Raw genomic sequence first — 21,831 nt, 5'->3', positions numbered from 1 at the left:
GGGATCCCATCCCATCCCAGGGATCCCATCCCAGGGATTCCATCCCATCCCAGGGATCCCATCCCATACGAGGGATCACATTACTGGGATCCCAACCCAGGGATCCCATCCCATCCCAGGGAACCCATCCCATCCCATCCCATCCCATCCCATCCCATCCGATCCCCGGGATCCCTTCCCAGGGATCCCATCCCTTCCCAGGGATCCCATCCCAGGGATTCCACCCCATCCCAGGGATCCCATCCCATACGAGGGATCACATTCCTGGGATCCCAACACAGGGATCCCATCCCATCCCAGGGATCCCAACCCATTCCAGGGATCCCATTCCATCCCAGGGATCCCATCCCATCCCAGATATCCCATCCCAGGGATTCCATCCCATCCCATGGATCCCATTTCATCTGTTCCCATCCCAGGGATCCCATCCCATCCCGTCCCAGGGATCCCATCCCATTCCAACCCATCCCATCCCATCCCAGGGATCCCATCCCATCCCAGGGATCCCATTTCAGCTGTTCCCATCCCTGGGATCCCATCCCATCCCATCCCATGGATCCAATCCCATCCCAACCCATCCCATCCCATGGATCCCAACCCATCCCAGGGATCCCATCCCATCCCATCCCATCCCATCCCATCCCATCCGATCCCATCCCAGGGATCCCATCCCATCCGATCCCATCCCATGCCATCCCAGGGATCCCATGCCATCCCGTCCCATCCAAGGGAACCTATCCATTCCCAACCCAGGAATCCCATCCCTTCCCTTGCCAGGGATCCCATCCCATCCCAGGGATCCCATCCCATCCCAGGGATCCAATCCCAGGGATCCCAACCCATACCAGAGATCCCATCCCATCCCAGGGATCCCATCCCATCCCAGGGATCCCATCCCATCCCATGCCAACCCAACCCATCCTATCCCATTCCCATCCCATCCCATCCCATCCCATCCCAGGGATCCCATCCCAGCCCATCTCATCCCAGGAATCCCATGCCATGCCATCCCATCCCATCCCATCACATCCCAGGGATCCCATCCCATCCAAACCCATCCCATCCCATCCCAGGCATCCCATCCCAGGGATTCCATCCCATCCCAGGGATCCGATTTCATCTGTTCCCATCCCTGCGATCCCATCCCATCCCATCCCATCCCATCCCATCCCATCCCATCCCATCCCATCCCATCCCATGGATCCCATCCCATCCCAACCCATCCCATCCCATGGATCCCATCCCATCCCAGGGATCACATCCCATCCCATCCCAGGCATCGCATCCCATCCCATCCCATCCGATCCCATCCCATGCCATCCCAGGGATCCCATCCCTTCCCAGGGATCCCATCCCAGGGATTCCACCCCATCCCAGGGATCCCATCCCATACGAGGGATCACATTCCTGGGATCCCAACACAGGGATCCCATCCCATCCCAGGGATCCCAACCCATTCCAGGGATCCCATTCCATCCCAGGGATCCCATCCCATCCCAGATATCCCATCCCAGGGATTCCATCCCATCCCATGGATCCCATTTCATCTGTTCCCATCCCAGGGATCCCATCCCATCCCGTCCCAGGGATCCCATCCCATTCCAACCCATCCCATCCCATCCCAGGGATCCCATCCCATCCCAGGGATCCCATTTCAGCTGTTCCCATCCCTGGGATCCCATCCCATCCCATCCCATGGATCCAATCCCATCCCAACCCATCCCATCCCATGGATCCCAACCCATCCCAGGGATCCCATCCCATCCCATCCCATCCCATCCCATCCCATCCCAGGGATCCCATCCCATCCCATCCGATCCCATCCCATGCCATCCCAGGGATCCCATGCCATCCCGTCCCATCCAAGGGAACCTATCCATTCCCAACCCAGGAATCCCATCCCTTCCCTTGCCAGGGATCCCATCCCATCCCAGGGATCCCATCCCATCCCAGGGATCCAATCCCAGGGATCCCAACCCATACCAGAGATCCCATCCCATCCCAGGGATCCCATCCCATCCCAGGGATCCCATCCCATCCCATGCCAACCCAACCCATCCTATCCCATTCCCATCCCATCCCATCCCATCCCATCCCAGGGATCCCATCCCATCCCATCACATCCCAGGGATCCCATCCCATCCAAACCCATCCCATCCCATCCCATTCCATCCCATCCCATCCCATTCCAGGGATCACATCCCATCCCAGGGATCCCATCCCAGGGATCCCATCCCATCCCTGGGAGGCCGTCCCAGGGATCCGATACCATCCCAGTGATCCAATCCCAGCGATCCCATCCGATCCCATCCCTTCTGAGTGATCCAATCCCAAGGATCCCATCCCAGGGATCCCATCCCATCCCAGGGATCCCATCCCATCCCATCCCATCCCATCCCACGGATCCCATCCCATCCCAGGGATCCCATCCAATCCCAGGCATCCCATCCCATCCCATGGATCCCATCCCATCTCATCCCATCCCATCCCATCCCCGGGATCCCATCCCAGGGATCCCATCCCAAACCAGGGATCTCATCCCATCCCATCCCAGGGATCCCATCCCAGGTATACCATCCCATCCCATCCCATCCCAGGGATCCCATCGCATCCCAGCTATCCCATCCCAGGGATTCCATCCCATCCCAGGGATCCCATTTCTTCTGTTACCATCCCAGGGATCCCATCCCATCCCATCCCAGGGATCCCATCCCATTCCAACCCATCCCATCCCATCCCAGGGATCCCATTTCATCTGTTCCCATCCCTGGGATCCCATCCCATCCCATCCCATCCCATGGATCCAATCCCATCCCAACACATCCCATCCCATGGATCCCATCCCATCACAGGGATCGCATCCCATCCGATCCCATCCGATCCCATCCCATCCCATCCCAGGGATCCCATCCCAGGGATCCCATCCCATCCCATCCCATCCCATCCCATCCTAGGAATCCCACACCAGGGATCCCATCCCATCCCAGGGATCCCATCCCATGGAACCCATCCCATCCCATCCCATCCCATTCCATCCCATCCCTTCCCATCCCATCCCATCCCATCCCATCCCATCCCATCCCATTCCATCCCATCCCTTCCCATCCCATCCCATCCCATCCCATCCCATCCCATCCCATCCCATCCCATCCCATCCCAGGGATCCCATCCCATCCCAGGGATCCCATCCCAGGGATCCCATCCCATCCCAGGGATGCCATCCCATCCCACGGATCACATTCCAGGGATCACATCCCATCCCAGGGATCCCATCCCATCCCATGCCAACCCATCCCATCCTATCCCATTCCCATCCCATCCCATCGCATCCCATCTCATCCCAGGGATCCCATCCCAGCCCATCTCATCCCAGGGATCCCATGCCATGCCATGCCATGCCATCCCATCCCATCCCATCCCAGGGATCCCATCCCATCCAAACCCATCCCATCCGATCCCACGGATCCCATCCCATCCCAAGGGATCCCATCCCATCCCAGGGATCCCAACCCAATCCAGGGATCCCATCCCATCCCATCCCATCCCATCCCACACCAGGGATCCCATCCCATCCCATCCCAGGGATCCCATCCCATCCCATCCCATCCCAGGGATCCCATCCCAGGGATCCCATCCCATCCCAGGGATCCCATCCCAATCCAGGGATCCCATCCCAGGGATCCCATCCCATCCCATGCTATCCCATCCCATCCCATCCCATCCCATCCCAGGGATCCCAACCCATCCCAGGGATCCCATCCCATCCCAGGGATCCCATCCCATCCCAGTTATCCCATCCCAGGGATTCCATCCAATCCCGGGGATCCCATTTCATCTGTTCCCATACCAGGGATCCCATCCCATCCCATCCCAGGGATCGCATCCCATCCCACCCCATCCCATCCCATCCCATCCCATCCCAGGGATCCCATTCCAGGGTTCCCATCTCATCCCAGGGATCCAATCCCAGCGATCCTATCCCATCCCATCCCATCCCATCCCATCCCATCCCATCCTATCCCATCCCATCCCAACCCATCCCATCCCATCCCATCCCATCCCATCCCATCCCATCCCATCCCATCCCATCCCATCCCATCCCATGTATCCCATCCCAGGGATACCATCCGATCCCATCCCAGCGCAGGGATCCCATCCCATCCCATCCCATCCAATCCCATCCCATCCCATCCCAGGGATTCCATCCCATCCCAGGGATCCCATCCCATACGAGGGATCACATTCCAGGGATCCCATCCCTGGGATCCCATCTCATCCCATCCCAGGGATCAAGTCCCATCCCATCACATCCCAGGGTTCCCAACCGATCCCAACCCATGCCATCCCATCCAATCCCATCCCATCCCTTTCCATTCCATCCCATCCCATCCCACCCCATCCCATCCCAGGGATCCCACCCCAGGGTTCCAATCTCATCCCAGGGATCCAATCACAGCGATCCTATCCCATCCCATCCCATCCCATCCTATCCCATCCCATCCCATCCCATCCCATCCCATCCCAACCCATCCCATCCCATCCCATCCCATCCCATCCCATCCCATCCCATCCCATCCCATCCTATCCCATCCCATCCCATTGTAGCCCATCCCATCCCTTCCCACCCCATCCCATCCCGTCCCATCGCATCCCATCCCAGGGATCCCATACCAGGGATGCCATCCCATCCCATCCCAGGGATGCCATCCCATCCCATCCCATCCCATGAAATCCCATCCCATCCCATTCCATCCCAGGGATGTACTCCTAACCCAGGAATAGCCTGCCATCCCAGGGATCCCATCCCATCCCCGGGATCCCATCCCAGGAATCCCATCCCATCCCAGGGATCCCATCCCAGGGATTCCATCCCATTCCAGGGATCCCATCCCATACGAGGGATCACATTTCAGGGATCCCATCCCAGGGATCCCATCCCATCCCAGCGCAGGGGTCCCATTCCGTCCCATAGCAGGTATCCCAACTCATCCCATAGCAGGGATCCCATCCCATCCCATCCCATCCCATCCCATCCCATCCCATCCCATATCATCCCTGCTATCTCATGCCAGATATTCCATCCCATCTCAGGGATCCCATCCCAACCAATCCCATACCAGGGATACCATCCCATCACATCCCATCCCATCCCAACCCATCCCATCCTATCCCATTCCCATCCCATCCCATCCCAACCCCTCCCATCCTATCCCATTCCCATCCCATCCCATCCCAACCCATCCCATCCCATCCCATCCCAACCCATCCCATCCTATCCCATTCCCATCCCATCCCATCCCATCCCATCCCATCCCAACCCATCCCATCCTATCCCATTCCCATCCCATCCCATCCCATCCCATCCCATCCCATCCCAGGGATCCCATCCCAGGGATCCAATCCCATCCCATCTCATCCCCGGGATCCCATCCCGGGGATTCCATCCCATCCCAGGGATCCCATCCCATACGAGGGAACACATTCCAGGGATCCCATCCCTAGGATCCCATCTCATCCCATCCCTGGGATCCAATCCCATCCCATCTCATCCCAGGGATCCCATAAGATCCCATCAAACGGTTCCCAACCCATCCCATCCCATGGATCCCTTCCCAGGGATCCCATCCCAGGGATCCCATACCATCCCAGGGATCCCATCCCATCCCATCCCATCCCATCCCATCCCATCCCATCCCATCCCGTCCCATCCCATCCCATATCATCCCTGCTATCTCATGCCAGGTATTCCATCTCATCCCAGGGATCCAATCCCAGGGATCCCATCCCCTCCCATCCCATCCCTTCCCATCCCATCCCATCCCAGGGATCGAATCCCATCCCAGGGATAACATCCCAGGGATCCCATCCCATCCCAGGGATCCAATTCCATTCCATCCCATCCCATCTCATCCCAGGGATCACATCCCATGCCAGGGATCCCATGTCAGAGATCCCATCCCATCTCAAGGATGCCATCCCAGGGATTCGATCCCAACCCAGGGATCCCATCCCATCCCAGGAATCCCATTCCAGGGATCCCATCCCATCCCATCCCAGGAATCCCATCCCATCCCATTCCAGGGATTCCATCCCATCCCAGTGAACACATCCCATCCCAGGGATCCCATCCCATCCCATCGCAACCCATCCGATCCCATCCAATCCCATCCGAACCCATCCCAGGTATCCCATCCCAGGGATCCCATCCCATCCCAGCGCAGGCTTCCCATCCCATCCCAGGGATGCCATCCCATCCCATCCCATCCCATCCCAATCATCCCTGCTATATCATGCCAGGTATTCCATCCCATCCCAGGGATCCCATCCCAACCAATCCCATCCCAGGGATACCATCCCATCCCAGAGATCCCATCCCATCCCATCCCATCGCAACCCATCCCATCCCAGGGATCCCATCCCAGGGATCCCATCCCAGGGATCCAATCCCATCCCATCCCATCCCAGGGATCCCATCCCATCCCAGGGATCCCATCCCATCCCATCCAATCCCATCCGAACCCATCCCAGGTATCCCATCCCAGGGATCCCATCCCATCCCAGCGCAGGCTTCCCATCCCATCCCATAGCAGGGATCCCATCCCATCTCATAGCAGGGATCCCATTCCATCCCATCCCATCCCATCCCATCCCATCCCATCCCATCCCATCCCATCCCATCCCATCCCATCCCATCCTATCCCATCCCATCCCAACCCATCCCATCCCATCCCATCCCATCCCATCCCATCCCATCCCATCCCATCCCATCCCATCCCATCCCATGTATCCCATCCCAGGGATACCATCCGATCCCATCCCAGCGCAGGGATCCCATCCCATCCCATCCCATCCAATCCCATCCCATCCCATCCCAGGGATTCCATCCCATCCCAGGGATCCCATCCCATACGAGGGATCACATTCCAGGGATCCCATCCCTGGGATCCCATCTCATCCCATCCCAGGGATCAAGTCCCATCCCATCACATCCCAGGGTTCCCAACCGATCCCAACCCATGCCATCCCATCCAATCCCATCCCATCCCTTTCCATTCCATCCCATCCCATCCCACCCCATCCCATCCCAGGGATCCCACCCCAGGGTTCCAATCTCATCCCAGGGATCCAATCCCAGCGATCCTATCCCATCCCATCCCATCCCATCCTATCCCATCCCATCCCATCCCATCCCAACCCATCCCATCCCATCCCATCCCATCCCATCCCATCCCATCCCATCCCATCCCATCCCATCCCATCCCATCCCATCCCATCCTATCCCATCCCATCCCATTGTAGCCCATCCCATCCCTTCCCACCCCATCCCATCCCGTCCCATCGCATCCCATCCCAGGGATCCCATACCAGGGATGCCATCCCATCCCATCCCAGGGATGCCATCCCATCCCATCCCATCCCATGAAATCCCATCCCATCCCATTCCATCCCAGGGATGTACTCCTAACCCAGGAATAGCCTGCCATCCCAGGGATCCCATCCCATCCCCGGGATCCCATCCCAGGAATCCCATCCCATCCCAGGGATCCCATCCCAGGGATTCCATCCCATTCCAGGGATCCCATCCCATACGAGGGATCACATTTCAGGGATCCCATCCCAGGGATCCCATCCCATCCCAGCGCAGGGGTCCCATTCCGTCCCATAGCAGGTATCCCAACTCATCCCATAGCAGGGATCCCATCCCATCCCATCCCATCCCATCCCATCCCATCCCATCCCATCCCATCCCATATCATCCCTGCTATCTCATGCCAGATATTCCATCCCATCTCAGGGATCCCATCCCAACCAATCCCATACCAGGGATACCATCCCATCACATCCCATCCCATCCCAACCCATCCCATCCTATCCCATTCCCATCCCATCCCATCCCAACCCCTCCCATCCTATCCCATTCCCATCCCATCCCATCCCAACCCATCCCATCCCATCCCATCCCAACCCATCCCATCCTATCCCATTCCCATCCCATCCCATCCCATCCCATCCCATCCCATCCCATCCCAACCCATCCCATCCTATCCCATTCCCATCCCATCCCATCCCATCCCATCCCATCCCATCCCATCCCAGGGATCCCATCCCAGGGATCCAATCCCATCCCATCTCATCCCCGGGATCCCATCCCGGGGATTCCATCCCATCCCAGGGATCCCATCCCATACGAGGGAACACATTCCAGGGATCCCATCCCTAGGATCCCATCTCATCCCATCCCTGGGATCCAATCCCATCCCATCTCATCCCAGGGATCCCATAAGATCCCATCAAACGGTTCCCAACCCATCCCAACCCATCCCATCCCATGGATCCCTTCCCAGGGATCCCATCCCAGGGATCCCATACCATCCCAGGGATCCCATCCCATCCCATCCCATCCCATCCCATCCCGTCCCATCCCATCCCATATCATCCCTGCTATCTCATGCCAGGTATTCCATCTCATCCCAGGGATCCAATCCCAGGGATCCCATCCCCTCCCATCCCATCCCTTCCCATCCCATTCCATCCCAGGGATCCCATCCCATCCCAGGGATAACATCCCAGGGATCCCATCCCATCCCAGGGATCCAATTCCATTCCATCCCATCCCATCTCATCCCAGGGATCACATCCCATGCCAGGGATCCCATGTCAGAGATCCCATCCCATCTCAAGGATGCCATCCCAGGGATTCGATCCCAACCCAGGGATCCCATCCCATCCCAGGAATCCCATTCCAGGGATCCCATCCCATCCCAGGAATCCCATCCCATCCCATTCCAGGGATTCCATCCCATCCCATTCCAGGGATTCCATCCCATCCCAGTGAACACATCCCATCCCAGGGATCCCATCCCATCCCATCGCAACCCATCCGATCCCATCCAATCCCATCCGAACCCATCCCAGGTATCCCATCCCAGGGATCCCATCCCATCCCAGCGCAGGCTTCCCATCCCATCCCAGGGATCCCATCCCATCCCATCCCATCCCATCCCAATCATCCCTGCTATATCATGCCAGGTATTCCATCCCATCCCAGGGATCCCATCCCAACCAATCCCATCCCAGGGATACCATCCCATCCCAGGGATCCCATCCCAGGTATACCATCCCATCCCATCCCATCCCAGGGATCCCATCGCATCCCAGCTATCCCATCCCAGGGATTCCATCCCATCCCAGGGATCCCATTTCTTCTGTTACCATCCCAGGGATCCCATCCCATCCCATCCCAGGGATCCCATCCCATTCCAACCCATCCCATCCCATCCCAGGGATCCCATTTCATCTGTTCCCATCCCTGGGATCCCATCCCATCCCATCCCATCCCATGGATCCAATCCCATCCCAACACATCCCATCCCATGGATCCCATCCCATCACAGGGATCGCATCCCATCCGATCCCATCCGATCCCATCCCATCCCATCCCAGGGATCCCATCCCAGGGATCCCATCCCATCCCATCCCATCCCATCCCATCCTAGGAATCCCACACCAGGGATCCCATCCCATCCCAGGGATCCCATCCCATGGAACCCATCCCATCCCATCCCATCCCATTCCATCCCATCCCTTCCCATCCCATCCCATCCCATCCCATCCCATCCCATTCCATCCCATCCCTTCCCATCCCATCCCATCCCATCCCATCCCATCCCATCCCATCCCATCCCAGGGATCCCATCCCATCCCAGGGATCCCATCCCAGGGATCCCATCCCATCCCAGGGATGCCATCCCATCCCACGGATCACATTCCAGGGATCACATCCCATCCCAGGGATCCCATCCCATCCCATGCCAACCCATCCCATCCTATCCCATTCCCATCCCATCCCATCGCATCCCATCTCATCCCAGGGATCCCATCCCAGCCCATCTCATCCCAGGGATCCCATGCCATGCCATGCCATGCCATCCCATCCCATCCCATCCCAGGGATCCCATCCCATCCAAACCCATCCCATCCGATCCCACGGATCCCATCCCATCCCAAGGGATCCCATCCCATCCCAGGGATCCCAACCCAATCCAGGGATCCCATCCCATCCCATCCCATCCCATCCCACACCAGGGATCCCATCCCATCCCATCCCAGGGATCCCATCCCATCCCATCCCATCCCAGGGATCCCATCCCAGGGATCCCATCCCATCCCAGGGATCCCATCCCAATCCAGGGATCCCATCCCAGGGATCCCATCCCATCCCATGCTATCCCATCCCATCCCATCCCATCCCATCCCATCCCATCCCAGGGATCCCAACCCATCCCAGGGATCCCATCCCATCCCAGGGATCCCATCCCATCCCAGTTATCCCATCCCAGGGATTCCATCCAATCCCGGGGATCCCATTTCATCTGTTCCCATACCAGGGATCCCATCCCATCCCATCCCAGGGATCGCATCCCATCCCACCCCATCCCATCCCATCCCATCCCATCCCAGGGATCCCATTCCAGGGTTCCCATCTCATCCCAGGGATCCAATCCCAGCGATCCTATCCCATCCCATCCCATCCCATCCCATCCCATCCCATCCTATCCCATCCCATCCCAACCCATCCCATCCCATCCCATCCCATCCCATCCCATCCCATCCCATCCCATCCCATCCCATCCCATCCCATCCCATGTATCCCATCCCAGGGATACCATCCGATCCCATCCCAGCGCAGGGATCCCATCCCATCCCATCCCATCCAATCCCATCCCATCCCATCCCAGGGATTCCATCCCATCCCAGGGATCCCATCCCATACGAGGGATCACATTCCAGGGATCCCATCCCTGGGATCCCATCTCATCCCATCCCAGGGATCAAGTCCCATCCCATCACATCCCAGGGTTCCCAACCGATCCCAACCCATGCCATCCCATCCAATCCCATCCCATCCCTTTCCATTCCATCCCATCCCATCCCACCCCATCCCATCCCAGGGATCCCACCCCAGTGTTCCAATCTCATCCCAGGGATCCAATCACAGCGATCCTATCCCATCCCATCCCATCCCATCCTATCCCATCCCATCCCATCCCATCCCATCCCATCCCAACCCATCCCATCCCATCCCATCCCATCCCATCCCATCCCATCCCATCCCATCCTATCCCATCCCATCCCATTGTAGCCCATCCCATCCCTTCCCACCCCATCCCATCCCGTCCCATCGCATCCCATCCCAGGGATCCCATACCAGGGATGCCATCCCATCCCATCCCAGGGATGCCATCCCATCCCATCCCATCCCATGAAATCCCATCCCATCCCATTCCATCCCAGGGATGTACTCCTAACCCAGGAATAGCCTGCCATCCCAGGGATCCCATCCCATCCCCGGGATCCCATCCCAGGAATCCCATCCCATCCCAGGGATCCCATCCCAGGGATTCCATCCCATTCCAGGGATCCCATCCCATACGAGGGATCACATTTCAGGGATCCCATCCCAGGGATCCCATCCCATCCCAGCGCAGGGGTCCCATTCCGTCCCATAGCAGGTATCCCAACTCATCCCATAGCAGGGATCCCATCCCATCCCATCCCATCCCATCCCATCCCATCCCATCCCATATCATCCCTGCTATCTCATGCCAGATATTCCATCCCATCTCAGGGATCCCATCCCAACCAATCCCATACCAGGGATACCATCCCATCACATCCCATCCCATCCCAACCCATCCCATCCTATCCCATTCCCATCCCATCCCATCCCAACCCCTCCCATCCTATCCCATTCCCATCCCATCCCATCCCAACCCATCCCATCCCATCCCATCCCAACCCATCCCATCCTATCCCATTCCCATCCCATCCCATCCCATCCCATCCCATCCCATCCCAACCCATCCCATCCTATCCCATTCCCATCCCATCCCATCCCATCCCATCCCATCCCATCCCATCCCAGGGATCCCATCCCAGGGATCCAATCCCATCCCATCTCATCCCCGGGATCCCATCCCGGGGATTCCATCCCATCCCAGGGATCCCATCCCATACGAGGGAACACATTCCAGGGATCCCATCCCTAGGATCCCATCTCATCCCATCCCTGGGATCCAATCCCATCCCATCTCATCCCAGGGATCCCATAAGATCCCATCAAACGGTTCCCAACCCATCCCATCCCATGGATCCCTTCCCAGGGATCCCATCCCAGGGATCCCATACCATCCCAGGGATCCCATCCCATCCCATCCCATCCCATCCCATCCCATCCCGTCCCATCCCATCCCATATCATCCCTGCTATCTCATGCCAGGTATTCCATCTCATCCCAGGGATCCAATCCCAGGGATCCCATCCCCTCCCATCCCATCCCTTCCCATCCCATCCCATCCCAGGGATCCCATCCCATCCCAGGGATAACATCCCAGGGATCCCATCCCATCCCAGGGATCCAATTCCATTCCATCCCATCCCATCTCATCCCAGGGATCACATCCCATGCCAGGGATCCCATGTCAGAGATCCCATCCCATCTCAAGGATGCCATCCCAGGGATTCGATCCCAACCCAGGGATCCCATCCCATCCCAGGAATCCCATTCCAGGGATCCCATCCCATCCCATCCCAGGAATCCCATCCCATCCCATTCCAGGGATTCCATCCCATCCCAGTGAACACATCCCATCCCAGGGATCCCATCCCATCCCATCGCAACCCATCCGATCCCATCCAATCCCATCCGAACCCATCCCAGGTATCCCATCCCAGGGATCCCATCCCATCCCAGCGCAGGCTTCCCATCCCATCCCAGGGATGCCATCCCATCCCATCCCATCCCATCCCAATCATCCCTGCTATATCATGCCAGGTATTCCATCCCATCCCAGGGATCCCATCCCAACCAATCCCATCCCAGGGATACCATCCCATCCCAGAGATCCCATCCCATCCCATCCCATCGCAACCCATCCCATCCCAGGGATCCCATCCCAGGGATCCCATCCCAGGGATCCAATCCCATCCCATCCCATCCCAGGGATCCCATCCCATCCCAGGGATCCCATCCCATCCCATCCAATCCCATCCGAACCCATCCCAGGTATCCCATCCCAGGGATCCCATCCCATCCCAGCGCAGGCTTCCCATCCCATCCCATAGCAGGGATCCCATCCCATCTCATAGCAGGGATCCCATTCCATCCCATCCCATCCCATCCCATCCCATCCCATCCCATCCCATCCCATCCCATCCCATCCCATCCCATCCCATCCCATCCCATCCCATCCCATCCCATCCTATCCCATCCCATCCCAACCCATCCCATCCCATCCCATCCCATCCCATCCCATCCCATCCCATCCCATCCCATGTATCCCATCCCAGGGATACCATCCGATCCCATCCCAGCGCAGGGATCCCATCCCATCCCATCCCATCCAATCCCATCCCATCCCATCCCAGGGATTCCATCCCATCCCAGGGATCCCATCCCATACGAGGGATCACATTCCAGGGATCCCATCCCTGGGATCCCATCTCATCCCATCCCAGGGATCAAGTCCCATCCCATCACATCCCAGGGTTCCCAACCGATCCCAACCCATGCCATCCCATCCAATCCCATCCCATCCCTTTCCATTCCATCCCATCCCATCCCACCCCATCCCATCCCAGGGATCCCACCCCAGGGTTCCAATCTCATCCCAGGGATCCAATCCCAGCGATCCTATCCCATCCCATCCCATCCCATCCTATCCCATCCCATCCCATCCCATCCCAACCCATCCCATCCCATCCCATCCCATCCCATCCCATCCCATCCCATCCCATCCCATCCCATCCCATCCCATCCCATCCCATCCTATCCCATCCCATCCCATTGTAGCCCATCCCATCCCTTCCCACCCCATCCCATCCCGTCCCATCGCATCCCATCCCAGGGATCCCATACCAGGGATGCCATCCCATCCCATCCCAGGGATGCCATCCCATCCCATCCCATCCCATGAAATCCCATCCCATCCCATTCCATCCCAGGGATGTACTCCTAACCCAGGAATAGCCTGCCATCCCAGGGATCCCATCCCATCCCCGGGATCCCATCCCAGGAATCCCATCCCATCCCAGGGATCCCATCCCAGGGATTCCATCCCATTCCAGGGATCCCATCCCATACGAGGGATCACATTTCAGGGATCCCATCCCAGGGATCCCATCCCATCCCAGCGCAGGGGTCCCATTCCGTCCCATAGCAGGTATCCCAACTCATCCCATAGCAGGGATCCCATCCCATCCCATCCCATCCCATCCCATCCCATCCCATCCCATCCCATCCCATATCATCCCTGCTATCTCATGCCAGATATTCCATCCCATCTCAGGGATCCCATCCCAACCAATCCCATACCAGGGATACCATCCCATCACATCCCATCCCATCCCAACCCATCCCATCCTATCCCATTCCCATCCCATCCCATCCCAACCCCTCCCATCCTATCCCATTCCCATCCCATCCCATCCCAACCCATCCCATCCCATCCCATCCCAACCCATCCCATCCTATCCCATTCCCATCCCATCCCATCCCATCCCATCCCATCCCATCCCAACCCATCCCATCCTATCCCATTCCCATCCCATCCCATCCCATCCCATCCCATCCCATCCCATCCCAGGGATCCCATCCCAGGGATCCAATCCCATCCCATCTCATCCCCGGGATCCCATCCCGGGGATTCCATCCCATCCCAGGGATCCCATCCCATACGAGGGAACACATTCCAGGGATCCCATCCCTAGGATCCCATCTCATCCCATCCCTGGGATCCAATCCCATCCCATCTCATCCCAGGGATCCCATAAGATCCCATCAAACGGTTCCCAACCCATCCCATCCCATGGATCCCTTCCCAGGGATCCCATCCCAGGGATCCCATACCATCCCAGGGATCCCATCCCATCCCATCCCATCCCATCCCATCCCATCCCATCCCGTCCCATCCCATCCCATATCATCCCTGCTATCTCATGCCAGGTATTCCATCTCATCCCAGGGATCCAATCCCAGGGATCCCATCCCCTCCCATCCCATCCCTTCCCATCCCATCCCATCCCAGGGATCCCATCCCATCCCAGGGATAACATCCCAGGGATCCCATCCCATCCCAGGGATCCAATTCCATTCCATCCCATCCCATCTCATCCCAGGGATCACATCCCATGCCAGGGATCCCATGTCAGAGATCCCATCCCATCTCAAGGATGCCATCCCAGGGATTCGATCCCAACCCAGGGATCCCATCCCATCCCAGGAATCCCATTCCAGGGATCCCATCCCATCCCATCCCAGGAATCCCATCCCATCCCATTCCAGGGATTCCATCCCATCCCAGTGAACACATCCCATCCCAGGGATCCCATCCCATCCCATCGCAACCCATCCGATCCCATCCAATCCCATCCGAACCCATCCCAGGTATCCCATCCCAGGGATCCCATCCCATCCCAGCGCAGGCTTCCCATCCCATCCCAGGGATGCCATCCCATCCCATCCCATCCCATCCCAATCATCCCTGCTATATCATGCCAGGTATTCCATCCCATCCCAGGGATCCCATCCCAACCAATCCCATCCCAGGGATACCATCCCATCCCAGAGATCCCATCCCATCCCATCCCATCGCAACCCATCCCATCCCAGGGATCCCATCCCAGGGATCCCATCCCAGGGATCCAATCCCATCCCATCCCATCCCAGGGATCCCATCCCATCCCAGGGATCCCATCCCATCCCATCCAATCCCATCCGAACCCATCCCAGGTATCCCATCCCAGGGATCCCATCCCATCCCAGCGCAGGCTTCCCATCCCATCCCATAGCAGGGATCCCATCCCATCTCATAGCAGGGATCCCATTCCATCCCATCCCATCCCATCCCATCCCATCCCATCCCATCCCATCCCATCCCATCCCATCCCATCCCATCCCATCCCATCCTATCCCATCCCATCCCAACCCATCCCATCCCATCCCATCCCATCCCATCCCATCCCATCCCATCCCATCCCATGTATCCCATCCCAGGGATACCATCCGATCCCATCCCAGCGCAGGGATCCCATCCCATCCCATCCCATCCAATCCCATCCCATCCCATCCCAGGGATTCCATCCCATCCCAGGGATCCCATCCCATACGAGGGATCACATTCCAGGGATCCCATCCCTGGGATCCCATCTCATCCCATCCCAGGGATCAAGTCCCATCCCATCACATCCCAGGGTTCCCAACCGATCCCAACCCATGCCATCCCATCCAATCCCATCCCATCCCTTTCCATTCCATCCCATCCCATCCCACCCCATCCCATCCCAGGGATCCCACCCCAGGGTTCCAATCTCATCCCAGGGATCCAATCCCAGCGATCCTATCCCATCCCATCCCATCCCATCCTATCCCATCCCATCCCATCCCATCCCAACCCATCCCATCCCATCCCATCCCATCCCATCCCATCCCATCCCATCCCATCCCATCCCATCCTATCCCATCCCATCCCATTGTAGCCCATCCCATCCCTTCCCACCCCATCCCATCCCGTCCCATCGCATCCCATCCCAGGGATCCCATACCAGGGATGCCATCCCATCCCATCCCAGGGATGCCATCCCATCCCATCCCATCCCATGAAATCCCATCCCATCCCATTCCATCCCAGGGATGTACTCCTAACCCAGGAATAGCCTGCCATCCCAGGGATCCCATCCCATCCCCGGGATCCCATCCCAGGAATCCCATCCCATCCCAGGGATCCCATCCCAGGGATTCCATCCCATTCCAGGGATCCCATCCCATACGAGGGATCACATTTCAGGGATCCCATCCCAGGGATCCCATCCCATCCCAGCGCAGGGGTCCCATTCCGTCCCATAGCAGGTATCCCAACTCATCCCATAGCAGGGATCCCATCCCATCCCATCCCATCCCATCCCATCCCATCCCATCCCATCCCATCCCATCCCATATCATCCCTGCTATCTCATGCCAGATATTCCATCCCATCTCAGGGATCCCATCCCAACCAATCCCATACCAGGGATACCATCCCATCACATCCCATCCCATCCCAACCCATCCCATCCTATCCCATTCCCATCCCATCCCATCCCAACCCCTCCCATCCTATCCCATTCCCATCCCATCCCATCCCAACCCATCCCATCCCATCCCATCCCAACCCATCCCATCCTATCCCATTCCCATCCCATCCCATCCCATCCCATCCCATCCCATCCCAACCCATCCCATCCTATCCCATTCCCATCCCATCCCATCCCATCCCATCCCATCCCATCCCAGGGATCCCATCCCAGGGATCCAATCCCATCCCATCTCATCCCCGGGATCCCATCCCGGGGATTCCATCCCATCCCAGGGATCCCATCCCATACGAGGGAACACATTCCAGGGATCCCATCCCTAGGATCCCATCTCATCCCATCCCTGGGATCCAATCCCATCCCATCTCATCCCAGGGATCCCATAAGATCCCATCAAACGGTTCCCAACCCATCCCAACCCATCCCATCCCATGGATCCCTTCCCAGGGATCCCATCCCAGGGATCCCATACCATCCCAGGGATCCCATCCCATCCCATCCCATCCCATCCCATCCCGTCCCATCCCATCCCATATCATCCCTGCTATCTCATGCCAGGTATTCCATCTCATCCCAGGGATCCAATCCCAGGGATCCCATCCCCTCCCATCCCATCCCTTCCCATCCCATTCCATCCCAGGGATCCCATCCCATCCCAGGGATAACATCCCAGGGATCCCATCCCATCCCAGGGATCCAATTCCATTCCATCCCATCCCATCTCATCCCAGGGATCACATCCCATGCCAGGGATCCCATGTCAGAGATCCCATCCCATCTCAAGGATGCCATCCCAGGGATTCGATCCCAACCCAGGGATCCCATCCCATCCCAGGAATCCCATTCCAGGGATCCCATCCCATCCCAGGAATCCCATCCCATCCCATTCCAGGGATTCCATCCCATCCCATTCCAGGGATTCCATCCCATCCCAGTGAACACATCCCATCCCAGGGATCCCATCCCATCCCATCGCAACCCATCCGATCCCATCCAATCCCATCCGAACCCATCCCAGGTATCCCATCCCAGGGATCCCATCCCATCCCAGCGCAGGCTTCCCATCCCATCCCAGGGATCCCATCCCATCCCATCCCATCCCATCCCAATCATCCCTGCTATATCATGCCAGGTATTCCATCCCATCCCAGGGATCCCATCCCAACCAATCCCATCCCAGGGATACCATCCCATCCCAGAGATCCCATCCCATCCCATCCCATCGCAACCCATCCCATCCCAGGGATCCCATCCCAGGGATCCCATCCCAGGGATCCAATCCCATCCCATCCCATCCCAGGGATCCCATCCCATCCCAGGGATCCCATCCCATCCCATCCAATCCCATCCGAACCCATCCCAGGTATCCCATCCCAGGGATCCCATCCCATCCCAGCGCAGGCTTCCCATCCCATCCCATAGCAGGGATCCCATCCCATCTCATAGCAGGGATCCCATTCCATCCCATCCCATCCCATCCCATCCCATCCCATCCCATCCCATCCCATCCCATCCCATCCCATCCCATCCCATCCCATCCTATCCCATATCATCCCTGCTATCTCATGCCAGGTATTCCATCCCATCCCAGGGATCCCATCCCAACCAATTCCATCCCAGGGATACCATCCCATCCCATCCCAGGGATCCCATCCCAGGGATCCCATCCCATCCCAGGGAACCCATCCCATCCCATCCCAACACATCCCATCCTATCCCAACCCATCCCATCCTATTCCATTCCCATCCCATCCCATCCCATCCCAGGGATCCCATCCCAGCCCATCTCATCCCAGGGATCCCATGCCATGCCATGCCATGCCATGCCATCCCATCCCATCCCATCCCATCCCATCCCATCCCAGGGATCCCATCCCATCCAAACCCATCCCATCCCATCCCATCCCATCCTATCCCATTCCCATCCCATCCTATCCCATTCCCATCCCATCCCACCCCATCCCATCCAAGGGATCCCATCCATTCCCAACCCAGTAATCCCATCCCTTCCCTTTCCAGCGATCCCATCCCATTCCAGGGATCCCATCCCACCCCAGGGATCCAATACCAGGGATCCCAAACCATACCAGAGATCCCATCCCATCCCAGGGATCCCATCCCATCCCAGGGATCCCATCCCATCCCACGGATCCCATCCCATCCCACGGATCCCATCCCATCCCAGGGATCCCATCCCAATCCAGGGATCCCATCCCATCCCATCCCATCCCATCCCAGGGATTCCATCCCATCCCGGGGATCCCATTTCATCTGTTTCCATCCCAGGGATCCCATACCATCCCAGGGATCCAATCCCATCCCAACCCATCCCATCCCATGGATCCCATCCCATCCCAGGGATCCCATCCAATCCCATCCCTTCCCATCCCATCCCTTCCCATCCCATCCCAGGGATCCCATCTCATCCCAGGGATCACATCCCATGCCAGGGATCCCATGTCAGAGATCCCATCCCATCTCACGGATGCCATCCCAGGGATTCGATCCCAACTCAGGGATCCCATCCCATCACAGGAATCCCATTCCAGGGATCCCATCCCATCCCATCCCAGGAATCCCATCCCATCCCATTCCAGGGATTCCATCCCATCCCAGTGAACACATCCCATCCCAGGGATCCCATCCCATCCCAGGGATCCCATCCCATCCCATCCAACCCCATCCGAACCCGTCCCAGGTATCCCATCCCAGTGATCCCATCCCATCCCATAGCAGGAATCCCATCCCATCCCATAGCAGGGATCACATCCCATCCCATCCCATCCCATCCCATCCCATCCCATCCCATCCCATCCCATCCCTATCATCCCTGCTATCTCATGCCAGGTATTCCATCCCATCCCAGGGATCCCATCCCAACCAATCCCATCCCAGGGATACCATCCCATCCCATTCCAGGTTTCCCATCCCATTCCAGGGATGCCATCCCATCCCATCGCAACCCATCCCATCCTATCCCATTCCCATCCCATCCCATCCCATCCCAGGGATCCCATCCCATCCCATCTCATCCCAGGGATCCCATGCCATGCCATCCCATCCCATCCCAGGGATCCCATCCCATCCAAACCCATCCCATCCCATCCCAGTGAACACATCCCATCCCAGGGATCCCAACCCATCCCAGGGATCCCATCCCATCCAATCCCATCCGAACCCATCCCAGGTATCCCATCCCAGGGATCCCATCCCATCCCAGCGCTGGGGTCCCATCCCATCCCATAGCAGGGATCCCATCCCATCCCATAGCAGGGATCCCATACCAACTAATCCCATCCCAGGGATACCATCCCATCCCATCCCATCCCAGGGATCCCATCCCATCCCAGGGATCCCATCCCATCCCAACCCATCCCATCCTATCCCATTCCCATCCCATCCCATCCCATCCCATCCCATCCCATCCCATCCCATACCATTCCATCCCATCCCATCCCATCCCATCCCAGGGATCCCATCCCATCCCATCCCATCCCATCCCAGGGATCCCATGCCATGCCATCCCATCCCATCCCAGGGATACCATCCCATCCAAACCCATCCCATCCCATCCCATCCCATCCCATCCCATCCCAGGCATCCCATCCCAGGGATCCCATCCCTAGGATCCCATCTCATCCCATCCCAGGGATCCAATCCCATCCCATCTCATCCCAGGGATCCCATAGGATCCCATCAAACGGTTCCCAACCCATCCCAACCCATCCCATCCCATGGATCCCATCCCAGGGATCCCATCCCTGGGATCCCATCCCATCCCATCCCATCCCATCCCATCCCATCCCATCCCGTCCCATCCCATCCCATATCATCCCTGCTATCTCATGCCAGGTATTCCATCTCATCCCAGGGATCCAATCCCAGGGATCCCATCCCCTCCCATCCCATCCCTTCCCATCCCATCACATCCCATCCCATCCCAGGGATCCCATCTCATCCCAGGGATCACATACCATGCCAGGGATCCCATGTCAGAGATCCCAACCCATCTCACGGATGCCATCCCAGGGATTCGATCCCAACCCAGGGATCCCATCCCATCCCATCCCAGGAATCCCATTCCAGGGATCCCATCCCATCCCATCCCAGGAATCCCATCCCATTCCAGGGATTCCATCCCATCCCAGTGAACACATCCCATCCCAGGGATCCCATCCCATCCCAGGGATCCCATCCCATCCCATCCAATCCCATCCGAACCCATCCCAGGTATCCCATCCCAGTGATCCCATCCCATCCCAGCGCAGGGATCCCATCCCATCCCATAGCAGGGATCCCATCCCATCCCATAGCAGGGATCCCATCCCATCCCATCCCATCCCATCCCATCCCATCCCATCCCATCCTATCCCATTCCCATACCTTCCCATACCATACCATCCCATCCCATCCCATCCCATCCCATCGCAGGGATCCCATCCCATCCCATCTCATCCCAGGGATCCCATGCCATGCCATCCCATCCCACCCCAGGGATCCCATCCCATCCAAACCCATCCCATCCCATCCCAGTGAACACATCCCATCCCAGGGATCCCAAGCCATCCCAGGGATCCCATCCCATCCCATCCAATCCCATCCGAACCCATCCCAGGTATCCCATCCCAGGGTTCCCAACCCATCCCAACCCATGCCATCCCATCCAATCCCATCCCATCCCATTCCATTCCATCCCATCCC

Source organism: Sturnus vulgaris, chromosome W (genome assembly GCF_052056855.1).
Source record: "Sturnus vulgaris isolate bStuVul1 chromosome W, bStuVul1.hap1, whole genome shotgun sequence".
Taxonomy (NCBI): domain Eukaryota; kingdom Metazoa; phylum Chordata; class Aves; order Passeriformes; family Sturnidae; genus Sturnus; species Sturnus vulgaris.
The sequence above is the reverse complement of the archived record's forward strand: the minus strand, read 5'-3'. Positions refer to the sequence as shown.